The sequence below is a fragment of the Pantherophis guttatus genome, chromosome 3 (genome assembly GCF_059756535.1).
Source record: "Pantherophis guttatus breed Tessera chromosome 3, ASM5975653v1, whole genome shotgun sequence".
NCBI lineage: Eukaryota > Metazoa > Chordata > Lepidosauria > Squamata > Colubridae > Pantherophis > Pantherophis guttatus.
This window is the reverse complement of record NC_142065.1, coordinates 44,474,769-44,495,801: the sequence shown is the minus strand read 5'-3', so window position 1 is coordinate 44,495,801 and position 21,033 is coordinate 44,474,769. Positions and strand designations below refer to the sequence as shown.

The following is a 21,033-nucleotide window of genomic DNA, read 5'->3' as shown; positions in this document are numbered from 1 at the left end:
AAAAACATTCTCTTTGTATATACCACTTCTAATTTTAATATCACAAGTCAATTTATCATTTAATGCAAATTTCCATGTTTCATTATACCATTCTTCTAATTTTAAGTCAACATTTAATTTCCAATATCTAGCAATTATAATTCTCCCCATTATAACCAAAATCCAGTTATAATTTTGGTTATAAAAATAAAAATTTTAAAAGAAATTAAATAGTCTTGTAAGCATAATGTAAGATGTATGTATAGATTCAATCAAGTAAATAACTCAAAAGAAACATGAGTATTAAGCATCATGAGAATCTACATCACTAATATGAAGACTGTATACACTGGAGCTTCCTTCAAGATACAAGCTATACCAGGTAGGCTTAAAGGGAGACGCCATTTTATCTTCTATTACTACTCAGATTTCAGCCTCGATGTGGTTGCATTTCAAGATTATCAGTATTTCCCAGCTTATTAATTTTGTGTCATAGGACTTCAGTCCTGCACTCTCTTACTTGAAAGAGAAGCCCTGTGAAATTAATGAGATGTCTCTCAGAATATGAAAATACTGTGCTGCTATCAATCACTATCTACATAAATATATAGACAAACCTGATACCTATGCACAATATAAGCACATATCCTTGCTTCCAAAGTAGTGTGTATTATGTGCTAATAATATTGTCATAGGGATTAAAAAAGAAAGCAACTTTACAACTTAACCTTGCATTGATCAAAGAGCAATTATGACTTTTGAACTTTGTCACTGTGCAAATAAAAGGCACCTTTAAGCAGCAGCAGCAAATAAACATCCAAGGTGTACCTTTCTGGATAAAATGGGAGTCAATTTAGTTGATTGGCAGCCACCCAGAATTTGATAATAAGATAAGGGACTATAATTGTTTTAAATAAACAAATAAATTTCACAGTTCTTAGGAAAAAGAAAACTGATGGGAAAGTATTTGTACCTAGAAGGGTCACCTTACCAGATAAACTTTTTATTTATTTATTTATTATTTATTAGTTAGATTTATATGCTGCCCTTTTCCGGAGACTCAGGACGGCTTACAATGCATTAAGCAATAGCTTTCATACTTTTGTATATACCTGCTTAGTAGGGCTTTCGGCCCCCACTAAGCGGTGTTCTTTTTTATACAAAGTCAGCTTATTGCCCCCACAATCCGGGTCCTCATTTTACCTACCTCAGAAGGATGGAAGGCTGAGTCAACTTGAGCCTGGTGAGATTTGAACTTGCAGTAATTGCAGGCAGCTGGCAACTTAAGTGCTACTTTAACAGCACTTAGTCCACTGAGCACCAGGCTTTCATATTATGTGAAAGAAATTTATTATAACTACTACAACAGACATATAAAAAATAGTCGGGCCTTCAATCATGCAGCCGACAAATTGACTTTGTTTAAATAGCTCCATACAACAATAAAGCATTAAAACCATATTGCATTTGGCAATGATGAGTATCAGGATTCACATAACATAAGCATGTCATTTACATGTTGCAGTAGTCCATTTTCATGATCATGTTGTAGAAGACATGACCCTAGCATGTAGCCTAAATCATATCTTATACTAATTGGACTATGCACTTTTATTTTTTATTTTTACAAATAACTCCAGGCAATGAACATATCCAACACATCTTATTCCTCGGGTTTGAAATTTAATTAACTTGAAGTTATGTTGTTAATTAATTATTTAATTTATATAGATGGATAGAATAACTTCATTGTCACTTTGAATGTACACTAACTGGCATACATTGAAATGAACTTTCGTTGCATACAGCTATTTTTTCTATAGCCACAAGAGGGCATAGTTGTCTTCATGTACAATCTACATGTAACTTTTTCCTTCCTTCCTTCCTGGGATAATCTAATCAATTTATTGCAATATAGGACAAGAAAAAATAAATGTAAATACCCTTTACCCTTTGCACTATTCTCATTTGGTTGGCTAAGGGAATATGTTATTAGCTTTCTCAGCCTTACAACCTTCAAACCACAGAGGCAGGTGCAGGAGAATTATCCCATTAGGAATCAAAACCACTTTCTTTTTCAGAGAGTCTAAAAAGAGTCTAAAGTTAAACTATAACTTTAACTTCAATGTAGGGGAAGTTTTTTTCTGATTTTAGTGAGATGTGTAGCATAGGTTCTTATAGTCTGAAAAGAGAGAATGAATGAAGAAGAAAGAAAAAAGGAAGGAAGGAAGGAAAGAAGAAAGAAAGAAATTTACCATCATTGGATCAGTATCATTTAAGCAACTTCTATTAAGTTTCCTTAATAAGAAATGAAACTTTTCAAAAATTCGACTGATTCTGAAATATTACGTTTGGAATAGATATTTCTAGCATGCTTGCTGGATCTGGATGTTGGAGACCTACCTTTTTGCAGATTTTTTTCTTCCTAACAATTGCTTGTTCCTAACTGACTATGACAGGAACACTTACGGTTTCCCTTGTATGTTTATGAGAAGATCTTGTTTCATCAAACATCAATTGTGGTCTTCTTACAGAAGCTTTCCTAATCAGTCCATTTCTTCAGTGTTTTTAAGTATGTCTCCTTAATAGAAATCAACCATACTCAGAAACCTGCAGACAAGACTTTTCTCCCCAGTCTCTTAACTCTTCATATTTACCTTTATCATCACCCTAAATGTACTAATATTCAGTCAGAATTTTTTAAAAAATAAAAGGCGAAAGATTTATACGATCTGAAGAGAAACCTGAAGGGGAAATTAAAAGGGTTATGGGAAAACAAAAAACAGGAAAGACTCCTGGTACAGATGGTCTCCCAATAGAATATTATAAGGCACTTTGGGAAGTCTTAAACCCTTATATGACAGAACTATTTAATGGGGTAATCCAGGAGGGACAGATTCCGAATTCCTGGTCAGAAGCATTAATAACCCTCTTGCTGAAGGAAAGCAGTGACTTATCCCTGATCCAGAATTATAGACCTATTTCGCTTCTTAATGCAGATTATAAATTATTTGCGGCAGTGCTAGCAGAAAGGTTAAAAGGTTTCCTAAGTCAATTTATACATGAAGATCAAAAAGGTTTCCTACCTTGTAGGCAGATTAGAGATAATGTGAGAATAATTATGAACATCTTGGAACATTATGAAACCCATATTGATAAACAATTGGCTTTGGTCTTTGTGGATGCGCAAAAGGCCTTTGATCAAGTGAGTTGGAGTTTTTTAGTGGGTTTATTACAACATATGCAATTTGGGGAAAGGTTTATTCAGGCAATTCGTTCAATCTATTCGAAGCAGTCTGCTAAAATTCTAATTAATGGAGATGTTTCTGAACAAATCTGCATTGAGAAAGGAACTAGACAGGCGTGCCCGGTCTCTCCGTTGTTATTTATTTTAACATTAGAACCTTTATTGAGAGAAATTAGGCATAATTCGGGGATAAAAGGATTGCATATTAAAAATCAACAATATAAGGTACAGGCATACTCTGATGACCTAGTATATATATTGGAAGACCCCATTTTATCGGGTCCATTTATGAGTTAGGAAAATATGGAAATGTAGCGGGCTTAAAAGTAAACAAGGAAAAAACTAAGGTTATTATTAAAAATTTGACAACAAAGCAGGGGAAGGAATTAGAAGCAAATTTGGGATTCCAAATTGTCAATAAATTACGATATCTAGGTATTATATTATCAGCTAAATGCACAACAATTAAAGAAGATAATTATTTGAAATTACTCCAATGAACAGAACAGGATTTAGAGAAATGGAAGAACCTTCAGACGTCTTTATTAGGTAGGATCGCAATTATAAAATCCTATATCCTCCCAAAATGGACATATTTATTTTATACAGCACCAGCTAGACTAGACAATACTTTTTTCAAAAAGTTAAATCAATGTGTTCTTAAATTTATTTGGCAAAATAAAAAGCCCAGAATTAAACTTAAAATGCTTCAAGAGATGAAAGAAAGAGGGGGATTTGGCTTACCAAAATGGGAATATTATTATCAGGCTGCAAATTTAGTTTGGGTAAGGGAATGGATCCTGCTGAGAAGAAGACGGTTGTTGATTCTGGAAGGTTCAGGGTTACAACAGGGTTGGCACTATTTTCTTTGGCAAGATAAGGTTAAAAAACAGTTTTGCAGGACATTATGTAAGGAATATCCTAATTGATACATGGAGGAAAGTTAAGGGTAAACTTTACTTTTCGACTCCTTCTTGGTTGGTCCTGTTAGAAGCTACAACATATAGTTTGCTTTATAATAAAGAAAAACACCTATCCTATCGGGAACTGTTGGATGCCCAAGGCTGCTTAAAAACAAGAACTGAGTTAGAGCTTCAAGGAATAAAATTGGATTGGTGGTCCTATGCCCAGATCAGCTCTAAATATAAGAAAGACAAGGAAAAAAGTGGTATAGTTATGACCCAGCAAGAAATAGATAGTATTATATTAGGAAAGGAGGAAAGAATATTATCTAAGATTTATAAATTATTAATAACTTATTGGATAGGGGATGAGATTGTTAAAGACTCAATGATTGCCTGGGGGAGAAATATTGGTTACTCAATTGAATTGATAAAATGGGAAGAAATTTGGACGAAACAATTGAAATTTCTGATGGCAACCACTTACAAAGAAAACTTGTATAAGATGGTGTATAAATGGCATCTCCCTCCTGCTCGATTAGCCAAAATGTTTCCAGGACTCTCCCCAAATTGCTGGAAGTGTAGGGAGATAGGTACTTATTATCATGTATGGTGGACCTGCCCTAAGGCAATCGAATTTTGGAGATTTATACAGAGGTGGATATTAGAAATCACGGAATATAAATTACAACTGAAACCAGAATACTATCTATTAAATATTAGGTCAGATAAGATAGGCACGAATATATGGTGTCTGATTACATATATCACAATCGCAGCAAGAATATGTTTTGCTCAACATTGGAAAGGGAAAGACCTACCGGCTGAAGATTTGATTCTGGGAAAAATTATTGAATATGCGGAAGCTGACAGGTTAACAAAAATTTTGAGAGATCAAAAGGACTCCGTATATTTTCAATGTTGGGACCAATGGTATACTTGGTTGAATAATAGAATAAAAAAAGGATAAGGTTAGTGTAGATTTTATTTTTATTTGTATATCTTGATTGAAGTTAATATATTGTGTAAAGCTCCCGTCGCGATCTGTGTGTGAATAAATATTGTAAAGAAATAAATTAATTAAAAAAAAACATGTTCAACTGTACAGCATGAACTTCAGCACAGGAAATGTTTTATGATTTTTTGTATTATATCATAAACTGCTTTTTGATAATAAAAAAAAAAAGAATTTTTTAAAAAGTAAGTTTAGATAATTATTTCATGGAATCAGTGTCCGAACCAAGACAAGCTAAAGAATAAAACAGAAATTTCTTAATTTTATAATGGACAGAATAAAAGTCAGTTTTCGTTTTCAAAATGGTAAGATTCTTAAAGTGGTGTGGATCTGGATTCCAAATCCAGATCCACACCAAAGAACTTTCATTAGACTCCAATTTAAGAAACTAACCCCACAGGTGCTTTCACTACCCTTCCGGGAATTATACCAAAGTGAAATTTGATACCTCTGCCCACTGTCTGGTATAGGCAATTTTGATAAGGTGCTACAAAACAAAACTCTCTAGAATGTTACCCCATTACTGGGCTTTGCTACCTACCTTTTTTCTCCCCCTATTTTTTTCCTGGCATTCTCCTTGCGGTCTTTTGCACAAGTACTTATCAGAAGAAGAAAAAGAGAGTCCCAGGCTCCTGAAGACTTGCCAAAACCACTCCTTAAAATTCTAAGTTTACATCAGATTTGATCTTTGTTCCTTGTCCACTTTGAAGGAGAAAAATGAAGTTTACAAGGTAAATGTTTGTGTTTTCAGTCATAGTTTAGTCTGGGCAAACCAAGTCAAAATCCTCATAGTGTTTAATAACTTAAATTATCCTAAGCCACCTGCTGAAATAGGGTTAATTTGCAAAATACCAATAGGGTAGGGACCATTGGTACTTTGGATGGAGTTTATAGAATGGGGGATGCACCTTGGAAGGCTTATTACCAGGTCCATACTCCATGTACTACTTAAGGGGCTGGTGGACAGACAAACAAATGGTTATACCTTGATGAAGATATGACTAGATTAGAGACTTACTGTGTTAGACCTGCCATGCAACAGGGTCCATATCTCTTGTTGCTGTAGGAAAACTGTATTTACATTTTTTAAAAATACACATGCAATTATTTTTGTACTTAAGATTTGTTTTGCTGTGATTTTACTTTTGTGCTGCTTTTTTTTGTGTGTACTGAACTTTAAAAAAATATTATTTGTTTATAAAACTATCTGAAAGCCATGGAAATCATTCCAAGGAAATGGTATGAAGATACAGGGGTCTGGTAGAAGCTACGATAATGTCACAATGATATTGCATTACAAAATCTGCGGCATTTGCAGAATTTGAAGATGCATGCAATGCAATGTGCAATGCATGCAATGTCACTTCCCTCCAGAGTGGACACTTGTGCCTGAAAAGTTGAACTGTGGGTATGATTATTAGGAAAGTAAAATTTTGATCCAACTTCCTTATTTGTTAACAAAAACAAATGGGTATTAGTGTAAATGCCCAAGGAATTATGTTTTCATTCTTTATACTTTCAAAGGCTGTTTTAAATTATCCAAAGGATTTATTTTCTGGCTTTCAAGTATGGACTTTGTTGTAAAGGGTATTTCCCAGCAACAAAAATCTTTTATTTCCTCCTTTGGTTAAATAATCTTTTATTGAGTTTTCTTCCTCTTGCTAAGATATTGCCCAATGACTAAATGCTTCAGGCTATTGATTAACTGCTGAGCAGTGAAAAAAAAGTCTTTTAAAATAGAGCCCAAATACACATCCTAGCTACTGGCTTCATTAAAATAAACAAATGTGAACCCAAGGGCACTTATCTGAGGTGGAATTTAATGTTGTCTTTCTGGTGACTGACTTTTTTCTTCTATTAGAAGCCTTACAAGGAGTTAAAATCTCCTCCAGTAGTTTGGAGAAATCTCCCAGAGCAGATTTGGGACAAGATTGTATCACATGAATTCATTTCAGAGTTCTTCATTGGTTTTAGGGTGGGAGAACCATTTATTTTATAATCTAATTACATATCTTGGCAGCACTTAATACCATCCAATATTATATTCTTCTGGATTATCCCATGTTAGTTAATTTCTACATAAATCTATTGGGCAACTCACTCTAGAGTGAAGTCTCATTCAATATCCTGATGACACTCAATTATACACTGCTACCCCAAGCTGGTCTGGAGATGCTAAGGAAATTTTGAACCCAATTCCTGGAGGTTATAGGAGATTGGAGTGGGAGAACCAAGCCCAGAATAAAGCCAAGCCAAGACAGAATTTCTGTGCACCTATAAACATAATAGCTATGTGATAACTTCAACCTGGTAATTGCTCTTGATATGGTCATGCGAAGGGCTGCTATTCAGCAGGTTCGGACAGGTTCTGGAGAACCGGTAACAAAAATTTTGAGTAGGTCGGAGAACTGGCAAATACCACTTCTGGCTGGCCCCAGAGTGGGGTGGAAATGGAGATTTTGCAATATCCTTCCCCAGGACTGGGGAGGGAATGGGGATTTTGCAGTATCCTTCCCCTGGAGTGGAATGGAGATTTTGCAGTATCCTTCCCCTGCCACACCCATCAAGCCACGGCCACAGAACCGGTAGTAAAAAAAATTGAATTCCACCACTGGTCATGGTCCTCCTAAAGAGCTGGTCCATCACTTGCATTCAGTGTTGCTGCTTGAACAGAACGTAAGACTGTAGCCTTGATGATTGGAGTGTGCATACTATAGCTTTGCCAGACTTTGGCTGGTGTGCCGGTTATGGTCCTACTATATAGGAGAGGTCCTATAGCCTCTCACCGGCCAGTATGCTCCCACAGAAATGGGCTCCTCAGGGTGCCGTTGGTCAAACAATGTCAATTGGTGGCCCCCAGGGGGAGAGCCTTCTCGGTGGGGGCACCTGCCCTTTGGAACGAGCTCCCCCTGGAGATATGGAGGATCCCAGATTTACGCACTTTCCGCCATGCCCTCAAGACTTTTTTATTCCAACAAGCTGGGCTGGCCTAACTCTTTTTAATTGGTTAATTCTAATTTGCTTTTAAAAATGGGGTGTTTTAATTAGTATGGGCCAAATTTGTTTAATATGTTTTAAATTGTTTTTAAATTTTATATTGTATGTGTTTTATCTTTGGCTGTTCACCGCCCTGAGTCCTTCGGGAGAAGGGCAGTATATAAATCCAATAAACAAACAAACAAACTTGTCAGGCCCAGCCCAAGAACAACATAGAACATTCCAGCCAAAGTTCAGTTCTTTATTTGCTCACATCATGTAGACAGAATCTTGCCACACTAAACCTATATTACTCTAATTCTAATAGATATACCCTGAAAGATCCTAGGGAATGGTTATTCTAAATCTCTTCCTCTTTGTCCAATCAGGCTCCAGACTATGCTGTCCCTTGTCTTGCCTCCCTTGGAATATTCACCTTTCTTCCTGGGAAATCTGCTTCACTATAGTCCGTTGCACCACCACCCTCTTTGTAGACACAATCCATCATATCACTTTATGTTCGATTATTTCAAAGCACTGTACATGATTAAAAATAATTTAGAAGATGCAGTTGGTTTAGACTATGGTAACCAGACTACTAGCTAGGAAATCTATTATTGCAGAGCTCTACCCATCTTGAGGTTATCACATTGATTTCCAGTAGACCTCTGGGCCCATTAAATCTGCTGGAAACATGAAGGGCCAGGGTAGCCTCACCATACATGATTTTCCTCTCCAGCCCAAGCATCTGGGAAAGCTCAATTTAGGTTACCTCTTTCATAAAAGTCAAAAGGAGAACAGACATGAGATAAACCTTATCCATGGTAACCCCCATATTATAGAATATTCTGCCCTCAGATGTAAGCTTGGCTTCAACTATATTTGTGTTTAGAATATTTCTTCTTCAATGCACTTTTGTCCTTTTAGCTTTTACTAAAACCTTCTCTATAACAACCATATTGCTAGAAAAATTAAAGTTAGTGCTTCCAAATATCCACAATATGCAGCTTTTTTGTTTGGTATATATCTATAGACCTGTCTTGTCAATTTTTCATCTATCTATCAATCAATCAATCTATCTATCTATCTATCTATCTATCTATCTATCTATCTATCTATCTATCTATCTATCTATCTATCTATCTATCTATCGGAGTGTGTGTGTGTTTCTGTGTGTCTTTGTGTGTGTGCAATATGGACATGAGATTGCATGGTCTGAAATATTCAACAGGCAACCATGAAAGAAAACTAAATGTAGCATCTCAACATTGCTGTTCATTGCTTATCGCAACAGGGAAAAAGTGAGTCGTCCAGTACAAAGAGAAATTTGACTAACTAATATAAATCACGGATGTGTATCAAACTACAGGAACTTGTGGTATAGGCAGGCTGAATCTGAGCAAGTAAATTTGCATGTTTGCTCTTTTACCACCTGGCTATGCAGTGGTTTAGAGTATTTTTAAAATTTTTATTATTCATGTAATTATCTATGAGAAAAAAAATGTAATGCTGTTCCCAGCCTTACTTCTGCTATTACTAAATATTTAACAGGGTTAATGGAGTATTAAACCTATTTGAAACTGGCAACATAACCAATTTCTTCATAGCTGATCTTAATTTCTGCAAAAGGAGATTTTTTCAGTAATATCTCATTTGCCATACAGACACTAGAATTATGCAAAACTCTCTATTTACATCTAAAAAAAGTAATTCTGATGTGTGTGCGGACGTGAGTGTACCTTTCTTAAAATCTTTAAAGTTGCACAGCCCTATCCCTTTAAGAAATGTCATTATAAACACCCTGAAAACATATACATTTAAACTTCATGGTAATTTCTTAGTAGAACTTTGGAAGAAGGCTGGCAGCTTTCTAACAACATTTTCTTCATGTTAATTCTAATATTGAAAATTCTCAAATTGCATTGCAGGTTAAAGATTTATTCCAACTTCTACAATATATATAAAAAAAACACCAGTGCAAAACTTTCTATTGTTGATTTCAGAAAGTAATGAAACCAGAGGTTTAATCAAACCCAGAAGAATTTTGATAATTTATTCTATGCATCACAACCTTTGCTATTATAATTTTTTTTAACGACCCATACGTTTTACAATGTAAAGCTCCCTTGGCCCTCAAAATCAATTAGATAATTCCATTGGTTAATGGAAGCTCATTCTGAAGTGTCTGTTTGTGTTTTCACAATGTTAATGCATGTTTCCAAGGTACATTCTCCAAGCAACCCCTTGGAAACTGAAGCAGACTCTAACAATTATGTATACAATAACTGTTGACTTTCATTGGACTAGGACTTAAGTTTTTTATTCTATTGAAAAGGAATTAAAATTGAAATACTGTAAACAATTAAACATATATATAGACTGACAAGGAAAGGAGGATTTATTGGACACAAAGTTCTTTTACCTATGCTGTATAATTCACTTTTTCATCCTGAATTATATTTTAATCCTAGATTATGTTATGTCTTATTACCAGAAAATGAGTCCACAATTTTTCATTATATTTGAAGGTCACATAAGACCTGGATATGACATCAGTGGAATTGCAATTTTCAGCCTATATATTCGACTTTGAAACAAGTGTCAACCCTGAAACTGACCTGACTAAAGCCATCTTGGAGCTTCAGTGTTGCCACACTGGAGCTGAGGGATGGGGGGGGGATTGGAGATAGCTGGGGTTTTGTAGCCAAAATAAACTACTTTCTCTTGGGAACCAAGGACATTCTCACACCTGGCTTGAGGAAGGAGGAGTGATGTCACCAGGCAACCAAACAGTGTCTTGATTGGACCATGTGATTGATTGTTGGGGGTTGAGGGAAAACTTTTACTTTTCATTAGGTGAAAACTGTGGGAACCTTCAGAGTTGGTTTTCACCAGATCTGTGCCAATATGATATATCCAATAAAGCTATTCTTTGAGGAATCCATCTGCCTTGGAGTTTTGCTTGCTATGGATTTATTACTTGGAACCCTGACAAGAAGATAGATATTTTAAGCATAATGAAGATTTAAACTAGCCATCTTCCCTATGATATTTTTAAATTAAAATTTTGAATTCCTGTGTTTTGCAATTGAATATCAGTGTGCTGCCACTTTTCTTAAGTTGAAGCTTACCTGTAAATTATTATTCTACATTAGGAACCTCTCTTAGTTAACCTTGCTTTGCCTAGGGATATGTAATTTTATTCATTTATTAAGTTTATATGCTACCAATCTCTTTGGGCTCCCATCCTCACCCCAGCTCCTACCGACCTAGCAGTTCGAAATCATGCAAATGCGAGTAGATAAATAGGTACCACTTTGGTGGAAAAGTAACAGCGCTCCATGATGTCATGCTGGTCACATGACTGCAAAAATGTCTTTGGACAGCACTGACTCAATGGCTTTGAAACAGAAAAGAGCATCACCCTCTATAGTCGGCAATGACTAGCAGAGTAAGATTCCAGGGACTTGTCCTTAGTCTCATTGGGCATCTAGAAGAAGGAATGGCAGAATCTGGGGGTGGACTGAAAAGGGGATCTAGCCAGAGGTGGTATTCAGCAGGTTCTGACCTGTTCTGGAGAACCGATAATGGAAATTTTGAGTAGTTGGAGAACCGGTAAATACCACTTCTGACTGGCCCTGCCCCATCTATTCTCTGGCTCCTGAGTCTCAGTTGATCGGGAAGAAATGGGAATTTTACAGTAACCTTCCCCTGGAGTGGGGAGGGAATGGAGATTTTATAGTATCCTTCCCCTGCCACGCCCAGCAAACCATGCCCACAGAACCGGTAGTAAAAAAATTTGAATCTCACCACTGGATCCAGCCTAGAATCCAGCCTAGAATCCCTACATAGCTACAAATGAAGTAAGTCCAATCTTCCCTGAGTGCCATTTACCCTTTTCTAACTATAATCAGGTGCTGACTGTTAGTTGTGAAGGCTTTTCCATGCATAGACTTTTGGCAATATCTCAGTTTAATTGAAACTTCATGTGTGGATCTGGTCTTTTGTGTCTGACAGGATGGCTAATAATACACATAATGATTATGATGGCAGACAATATACAAATTCCAAAACTTTAGATAAGATTGGAAGTTTGAAAGAAATATGTCAGAAGAAGACACTGGTAAACCACTTGCTTAAACATACCATGAAAACAATCTGGATATGTCCAAGTATTTACCAGGAGTCAAACTCATTTTTATCATTTTACATATTGTTAAGCCTCAAATATAATTTATAATAAAATAGATAGGGAGCCACTTTTCTCATTCCATTTGAGACTGCCATTATACCTTTTTATTTGTGATAACATTGTACCTACAATTCAAATTAGAATATTGCAGCCTTGGAAACCAGAGGACCAAGGTTTGATCTAGAAGTTGAGGTACTGGCTTAGAAGCCAGAAAGCCAGGAAGTCTAGTCCTCTCTTAAAGCATGAAAGCCAGCCAATTCACCTCACAGCACTGTTGTGGGGAGATCATTCAGACTACTCAATGTATATTACTGTACTTTGAAGTGACCAACAATAAAGGTGAGAGGAAAATATAATAATATATTTGTAAAGAATGAAATAGCAAACTGGATCAGCTAGTGATTATGATTACATCAGTTAGGATTAAAATTATTCCTGATAATCAACCTACTTTTCATCATTGAAATGGCTGTTAAATCTTGAAGTACTTGGAAATGGACAAATTCCATGCTGCTAATAGGAATAAGTAGCAACAACAGAATCAACATATCATAAATCAATATAATTGGCTATCATGTCATTTATAAACAGGAAGTATGGGTTAGGTCACATTATATATGTATATTTAGCCTAGAAAATCTCATTCATATGTATGGGCATTGAGACTGGCTGGAATATTTTTTTTTCTTATTTAAGTGTGTCTGTGGTCTTGGTATCATCCTATCTAGGTGGAAAGATAGGTATCTTTCCAATTATCTAAATAAAGAACTTTAGAAAAATGGTATTTGCAATTCAGGTCAGAGCTTGTATTGCATCAGAACGAGATTTTGTAATGATTTTCCTTGTACATGGCTGCTCTAGTTAATTTATAGTTTTTTTTATTCCACGAATGGGAAGAGGCGTGGAATAAAAACTATAAATTAACTAGAGCAGCCACATACAAGGAAAATCATTACAAAATGCTTCATAGGTGGCACTTAGCACCTGCAAGATTAGCACAGATGTTCCCCAATGTACACCCAAGTTGTTGGAAATGCGGTCATGGTCAGGGCACCTTCTTTCATATGTGGTGGACATGCCCCGAAGCCAAAAGATACTGGAGCAAAATTCAGAGATGGTTGAAAGACATACTCAAAGAAGAAATTGATTTGAACCCAGAAATATTTCTCCTGGGAATGGTAAAGAAAGGGCATGGAAAGGAAAAGGTCCACCTCCTAATACACATAACTACAGCTGCCAGACTGGCGTACGCTCAATACTGGAAAAAGAAAGACCTACCACCAGATGACCTTATAATTAGCAAAATATTAGAGTGTGCAGAGACAAGTAAATTAACATACGAGATAAGTGATGATGAAAACTCAGATTACGATATGATATGGGGAAGATGGTACGAATGGATAAATGATAGAATCAAGGAAGGAGTTAAAGGTGCGGAAATTAATTAGAAATGTATAGTATAAATGACACCAGATATTTTTTTCATGTATATATGTATAAACACTGCGAATCCGATGTCAAACAAAATTGCTATTATATTTTATTTGCCTTAAAAAAAAATATCAATAAAGTATATATATAAAAAAAAAAAGAACGAGATTCTTTTTAGTTGCAAATAATTTCAGAAAAAGAAACTTTTTTGTGTCAATCTTAGCATATAAAAAAGGAGAGATAGAAAAATATACTCATTGTGTTATAGACATTAATGCCATCTGTCCTTTGTCCCAAACCATGACATATATACACTTTCTAATTTGATAACAGCATTTTAAATACTGACATTTTGATTGTAGTTTGATGGATAAAAAAAATATTTTAGTTGCCTTATATCAGTCTTCTGCAACCTGGGTGATCTCCAAATGTATTGCAATACAATTATAATTAGGGGCACATTCCCGATGGACATTCTATATGGGAATCTGTAATGCAATGTATGCAGATAGAGAAAATTGAAAAGACTATATTGATTTTGGTAAACAATTTTTGAATTAGGAAATTATGAGTTGAAGCAGGAACAAGAACTCATTGTTCCTGCTTCAACTGTATTCAGGAAATATTTCCTGGAGTGATTAAAGAAGGACCTGAAACTTTTTTTAATGAGTCTATTTTATTAATTATTATTTTATTTCAAGGTTTAAGCAAAACAACTGACCAGATAATAGAATTCCAACATATAGATGATTATTCAAATCCTGCTATAGGGAGAATCAAATGTGGGTGTTCAGTAGGATTTTACCATTGTAAGTATTATCCAGAAGCACTTATATCATTCCCATGACAATTACTTGTAATTAGATTTCCGGACAGAATGACCAAATTTTTGGTGGCCAATGATTGTACAAGAACTTAACCAAAACATGGGGAAGTGAGGCATATTCCTGTATTTCAGTTGTAGGGCTCCTTGATATTATATAAGATGATGAGTCCATTTTTTTTTTTGCATTATATTTTAATGAGGTGGATTCTTAGAGTTTGGGGAGATATTTATTATGTACTAAGCCTTTCAAGAGGCATCTAGTAGACCTTACTTCTTCATTTTTTTTCCCACTGGAAACCAGCAGGAAATTATATTAACAATATTTAGTGATTTATCTTGAAAATGTTTTGGTGCTTCATCTGTGACAAATATCTGAGGCCCATGAATTTCAGTGCACTTTTTCTGATAAGATTATTATTGTTGGAAAACAGGACATCTAGTTTGTCTGTGTAATATGTTGCACACAGAGCATGGTCTGCAAAATTTATTTATTTATGCTCTATACCACATTGTGTGACTGTCAATTAAATTAAATCAGTAGGGCTCACACCAAAATTAATTAGACAGGAAGCCAGAGCAGTGTTTCAAGGTCAATAAGCCATTCACATTGGGGTTCGGACAAAAAATGTTAAGATGTTGGCAATGAGGTATACATTAAAAGGAGCAGGGCTTCAACTGCCTCAATGCATCTACTGTCTTGACATTTTTAATCCTTCCTCTGGCACTTCTGTATTCCGTTTGTCATAAAATGAAAAACCTCTGTCATGTGATAGCATGGCTAAATCTGTGAAAGCATGGCTAAGTCAACATAGATGTTATGCTGACAATGTGAATGGCTTATTTATTCATTATAAATCAATAGTACCTTCCTTTGCTATAAGGCTCTTTCAACAGCTTTATCCAACAGTTAGCTTCTCACTGTTTTCAGAGACTTTGGAAATGTAGACATTTGACTTTATTTCTGTGTTTTGCATAGAATGGAGTTTTTCCCCACATTGTTTAATGCTAGGCTAGACACCAAGAGATGGTTAATTCTAGTTTTGCCTTAACCATGAAAGCTGGCTGGGTAACTTTGGGCCAATCATTCTCTCAGCCCAACCCATTTTACAGGGTTATAGTTGTTTGGAAAATAGAAGGAAGGAAAGTATGTTCATCACTTTGAGTTACTTGTAAAAAACAAAGACTTGGATTAAAAAAAATAAGAGTTGTAAAATAAATAACCCAAATAATAAATGAATTTTAAGTAGCACCATTTTTTTTAAAAAAAACCCAACATTCTATTTCACTTGGTTGCATTTAGTTTTATTCATGGCTTCTAAGACTAAATTTAAAGCAAAAGTGCTCCTAAGAGTGAAATAAATGGGCCTGAAGCTGTTTCGCCACTGAAAAGGTAGTTCTTTTCTAGCATTGCAACTATAAATTTCACTTAAATGATTCATGTGAGCTAAACCTTATTTTATTTTAAGATCTCCAAAGCCCAAAGAAAGAAATACATCCAAATAATGAAATAATTTACTAAACTAAAGGAGTGTTTGCTATTCCTTGAATGCTAGACTCAAAACATCATGTTTTTGAAAATTAAAGAACATATTTATGTGTTTGAGAGATTCAAGGAGAAGGATTCTTTCTTTCTTGTTTTCATATGTCCATAACAATATAACTCAGAACATAACTAAATATTCATCCTTTTTTTAAAAGTTCTAAATCCTTTTACATGGACCTAGAATTAGAATGTTTATTTTCTCAGAATAACAGGCTGTCCTTGGCTTACGACCATTTGTTTAATCACTGTTCAAAGTTACAATGGCACTAAACAAAGTGATTTATGACTGATCTTTGCATTTATGATTGTTGCAGCATTCCTACAATCACATGATCAAGAACTGGGTGCTTGGCAACCAGCATGTATTTATAATGGTTGCAGTGTCCCATGGACCATGTGATTGCATTTTCGATCTACTTGGCCACTTCAGATAAGCAAATGGCGGCAGCTGGATTTGCTTAACAACTCATGGCAAAAAAGGTTGTAAAATTGGGTGTGGTCACAGGATGACTTAATGACCACATTGCTTAGTAACAATAGGTCCAGTTGCAATTGTGGCCTTAAGGACTACCTGTATGCTTCCTGCAAGTAAGCTTGCAATCTTTGATATAACTCACTTCTAGTAGCTCCACTGACCAATTCAGCCTAAGTGAATACAAAATTTACTGTATGTGAAAACTAAGTTGCCTTAAAAGGCTAATAAAGATTTTAATAGAATATTAATGCATTTAGCATTTATTACTTCGTCACAAATTTGAAACCCGGTGTCTGGAGAGGCATTAAACATCAGTCACTCATTTGCTCGGATGATTTGGGGGGGAGGGGTTGAAGGGATCCCTGCTATAGCCACATTGCAGGGGTCAACAATAATATTGGACTGTAGTTCTTGTTACTTCTAATGCTATTAACTAAATCTGGTGAGAGCTGGGAATCAATGTATCTGGAGGGTCATAAATCAACGCCTAAGTGCACATTTTGCAGCCCAGAAGAGCATGTAGCTTACACAGTTTGGCTATAACTCCAATATTTTCCCAAATTCTGGTTATACATGAAAAGTATGCAAATACGGTACTTGCATCAAAACTCCTCTTCAACTGTTAGGTTTGCTATTCATTCATAAATGTTGTCTGATGCAAAACGGTTATAAAATGCTGAAAATAATTACAGAATACAGCTCTGGAGCAATCATCTTTCACTATACATACAAGCTGATCTTTTCTAGAAATTTTTTGAGTGTGAGCTCTGAAGGCCTAGCTCTTGGAAGTAATTTTTAAAAATCTGTTTTGTTTGGGGGGCTTCGGGGGATTTTGATGCTGGTTTTTTAGGACCATATTACAAGCATCAATGTAATTTCAGCTATGAAATAGTAAATTTAAAGTAAATTTTAAATCTTGAAACACTTCTCATTTTGTGTTTCTTCTATTCACTAACAGCTGATGCAATACTGCATTTCTTAAGAACAGAGTGTCTAAAGATCTCTTAACTCCAGCACTGCACATCCATTCACTTGTTGATATTCTTAAAGGAATTATTATTGTTCATAATTGTGTAGACACCTATATGTAGGAGATATGATTTGTAGTCTGCACAATGTTGTACTATTTTTGTAGGCTGCACAATGCTATTATGCTGTGATCTATAGCTTATTTGTTAATGCACTACCAATGGCTTCCTAATGGCAATGAGGAATATTAGTGAACAAAGAGAGAAAGACAGCACAACTTCTCTGGATATTTACCAATTCCGTAAAACAAATGTGGATACCAGAATCAAGGCAGGACAAGACTCCGGGGTCTTTTTATTCAGCAGAATTATTAGGAGTCACCTTATTTGTGAACTGGATTGATGTTTCATCAGATGAAATTTGTACTACAATTCCAACTCTATTTAAACCAAAACTTCTTGCTGCTCTTGTTTTGCTAATATATGAGAATGTATTATAAATCAAGAAATGACAAATCAGGAGCTTGAATAACGTCAAGCGGATTGCTTTATTGCCAGTTTTTGGCCATATACTCTAGTTGCCTTTCAGAAACAAAATTAAGTTTCAGGAAGACCACAGCGTTGGTCTGCTTATACAAGTGTTTGTTTGTTTGCTTGTTTGTTTAATACAGCAAATTTACATGGTTACCTATGTCAGAAAAAGTGACTGTGAGTAATATATAATAATTAATTAACACTAATCCTAGAAATACTGTTACTATTAAAAATGTAAACAATTGCAAGACACAAAAGAGAACAGATGGTAGTTTCAGCCAGGCTAATAAGGAACTAGGTATGTTTAACCTAATGAAGAGAAGGTTTAGGGGTGATAACAGTATTCCAATATTTGAAGGGATGTCACACAGGATTTTTTCTCCAAAGCAGGACAACAAACAATGGGTGGAAGCTCAACAGAAGGAGATCCAATCTGGAAATGACAAGGAATTTCCTGAGAGTGAAAATGATTAATCAATGGAACAGCTTGCCTCCCGGAATTGTGGGTGCTCCATCGCTGGAAGTTTTCAAAACAAAGATTGGACAACCATTTGTCCGAGATGGTATAAGGACTCCAGATTTGGGCAAAAGACCTTCAAGGTCTTTTCCAGCATTATGATTCTATGATTCTATATTCAGAAGGGTGACCAAGGAGTCATCAAAGGGTCATACACAGAGAAAGGCTAGATTTTAGAGAAGAGCTCATCAAATGTCACTTCCAAGTCTCATAGCTGAGGTGCAGTCAGCCTGCAGCAGTCTAGTGCTAAAGCGTGATTTGTTGTTTATAATTTGTTTCCCTGCCTGTTCAATTCTGCTTCTTAGAACTACCATAGTTCTGCATTGTGATTCATGTCCCCTAACCATAGCTTATGATCTGACCTGGTTAAGTTTATTTTTCTTTTTACTATGAACAATAGTAAAGAATAATGAACAATTATTCTTGACTTTAGGATTGCTTTTGGATCTAGTTTTAGAACCTGTTAAATTTCCTGCAACTGTACATTACTATTGCATTCCACTTACATCGTAAATTTAATGGCATTTGGAATTTCCAGCTTGAACAAAATTCCTTCGGAGAAATTCTAAAGGGCTTCCAATAAATCTTTAGGCATAGTTTTTCAGCGTAAGACTCCTTCTTTCCAAGTGGTAAATTACTACAAAAATTAGATAATGAAAGATTCACAGTGCTTGCTGCTGAAGGTCTTGGCAACATTTGAATGGCATACTGGGGACCTCACTGTAAGAGGGATAGGACAAAAACTAAAATACTGAATTGATTTTAACTCACTTGTAGTGATCTAGATCCCATTGCAGTACAATTGAAACATGCCTTTAATGCACATTAAAAACACATGAGTAAAACAAAATAATCTGTCATGTACATCCAGAATTTGAGCAAATAACCAAAACCTTTGTTAGCCATGTGCCGACCTGAGCTGCAAAATATGCACTTAGGAGTTGATTTATGACCCTCCAGATACATTGATCCCCAGTTCTCAACATATCTAGTGAATAGCATTAGAAATAAAATATTACAGGAACTGCAGTCCAATAACATTTAGAAAGTTACTTGCTGACTCCTGTGTGATGGCTATAGCAGGGACCACAGGAACCTCACCATTGTAAGTCTTCAGAACAGTGATATGAGAATGAGTGATATTTTAGGCCTCTTCAGACGCAAGGTTTCGAATTGTGACAAAATAATAAATAGTAAACACATTAAGATTCTATAAGAATCTCTATCGGACCTATGAGGCAAATATTGTTAAAACACAAGTTTATTTGTTCACTTAGGCTGAAATCCTAAGTGGAGCTACTAGAAGTGAGCTCCTTGTAGGCTTACCTCAAGAAAGTATAGTTGAAATGTATGCAAATACTTGCATGAAAATTCCTCTACAATTGGTGAGTTGCTACTCCCTCATAATTTTTTCTTTTGCATATATACAAAACACCAAAAATAATTAGATTGATAATTGAACACTGTTAAATATTTTAATATACAGTACATACAGACTTAATTGAACTCTAAGCCTTTAGCACTTCTTAAAAATCTGTTTTGTTTTCTAATTTGGGATTTTGTTGTTGCTTTTTTAGGACCATTATTACAGCCATCTATATAATTTCAGGTATGGAATAGTAAAAAAGCATTACTTACTGTCCAGGTTTAGCTGAGCAGACTAAGCTACTGATCCAAATTGTCCTTTTTCAATTCTCCTACTATGTTTTTTTAAAAAACCTTCTCTCTTTGTAGCTCTGGATTAACTAAGTACTGCTGGTGCAATACTGAATTTCTTAAGAACTGAAAGTATTTAAAGACCTCCTCTTAACTCCAGCCCTGCACATCCATCCACCTGTTGATATTCTTAAAGGAATATCAGCCTCCCAAATGCACACAGCCATAGAGGTATTATGCAGGCACATGCATGTAGAAAATATGATTTCTAGCCTGCACAATGTTATTGTACTTCCAATGGCTTCATAATGGCAATAGAGAATATTAGCAAACATTGGAAGAAAGAAAGCACAACTTTTCTGGATAATATTTGCCAATTCCATAGCAGAAATGTGGACAGCAGAATACAGAGTCAACCCACATGAACTCCACAATTTTTGATCTCTTTATTTTAGTTATATATCAAATGTATAAGCTGCCCATCGCACAAAAAGTGACGCTGGGCAGTGTACAGCAATTAATAAAACAATGAACATATAAAAAGAGTCATTATTAAAAACGTAAAAAAAAAAATCACAAGGCAAAAAGTAAGAATACATGTTAAGTTCCAGCCAAATTGATATCCAGATAAATTATGACAAGGAGCTAAGGAATGCAGATGCCTTAGAGTCAAGGGAGAATAGACACAGAAATTCTAGATTTTAGAGAAGGACTCCTCAAGTGTAACTTCCAAATATTGCTTCCAAATAGCCTAGTAAGACCACAGCAGTCC

General features: G+C 35.4%; 1 protein-coding gene across 2 annotated transcripts in view; it reads right to left on the bottom strand.

Annotated features, from left to right (window-relative positions):
- Positions 1 to 20,480, bottom strand: part of PIGR (polymeric immunoglobulin receptor) — a 37,356-nt gene extending 16,876 nt beyond the window's left edge. The window contains exon 1 of one of the 2 annotated variants that reach the window (XM_034414367.3): positions 20,244 to 20,480. The gene's annotated coding sequence lies outside the window, so the exon portion shown is untranslated. The remainder of the gene's footprint in view (positions 1 to 20,243) is intronic. The other variant, XM_034414366.3, reaches the window with a different exon arrangement.
- Between the last annotated feature and the right edge of the window lie 553 nt (positions 20,481 to 21,033).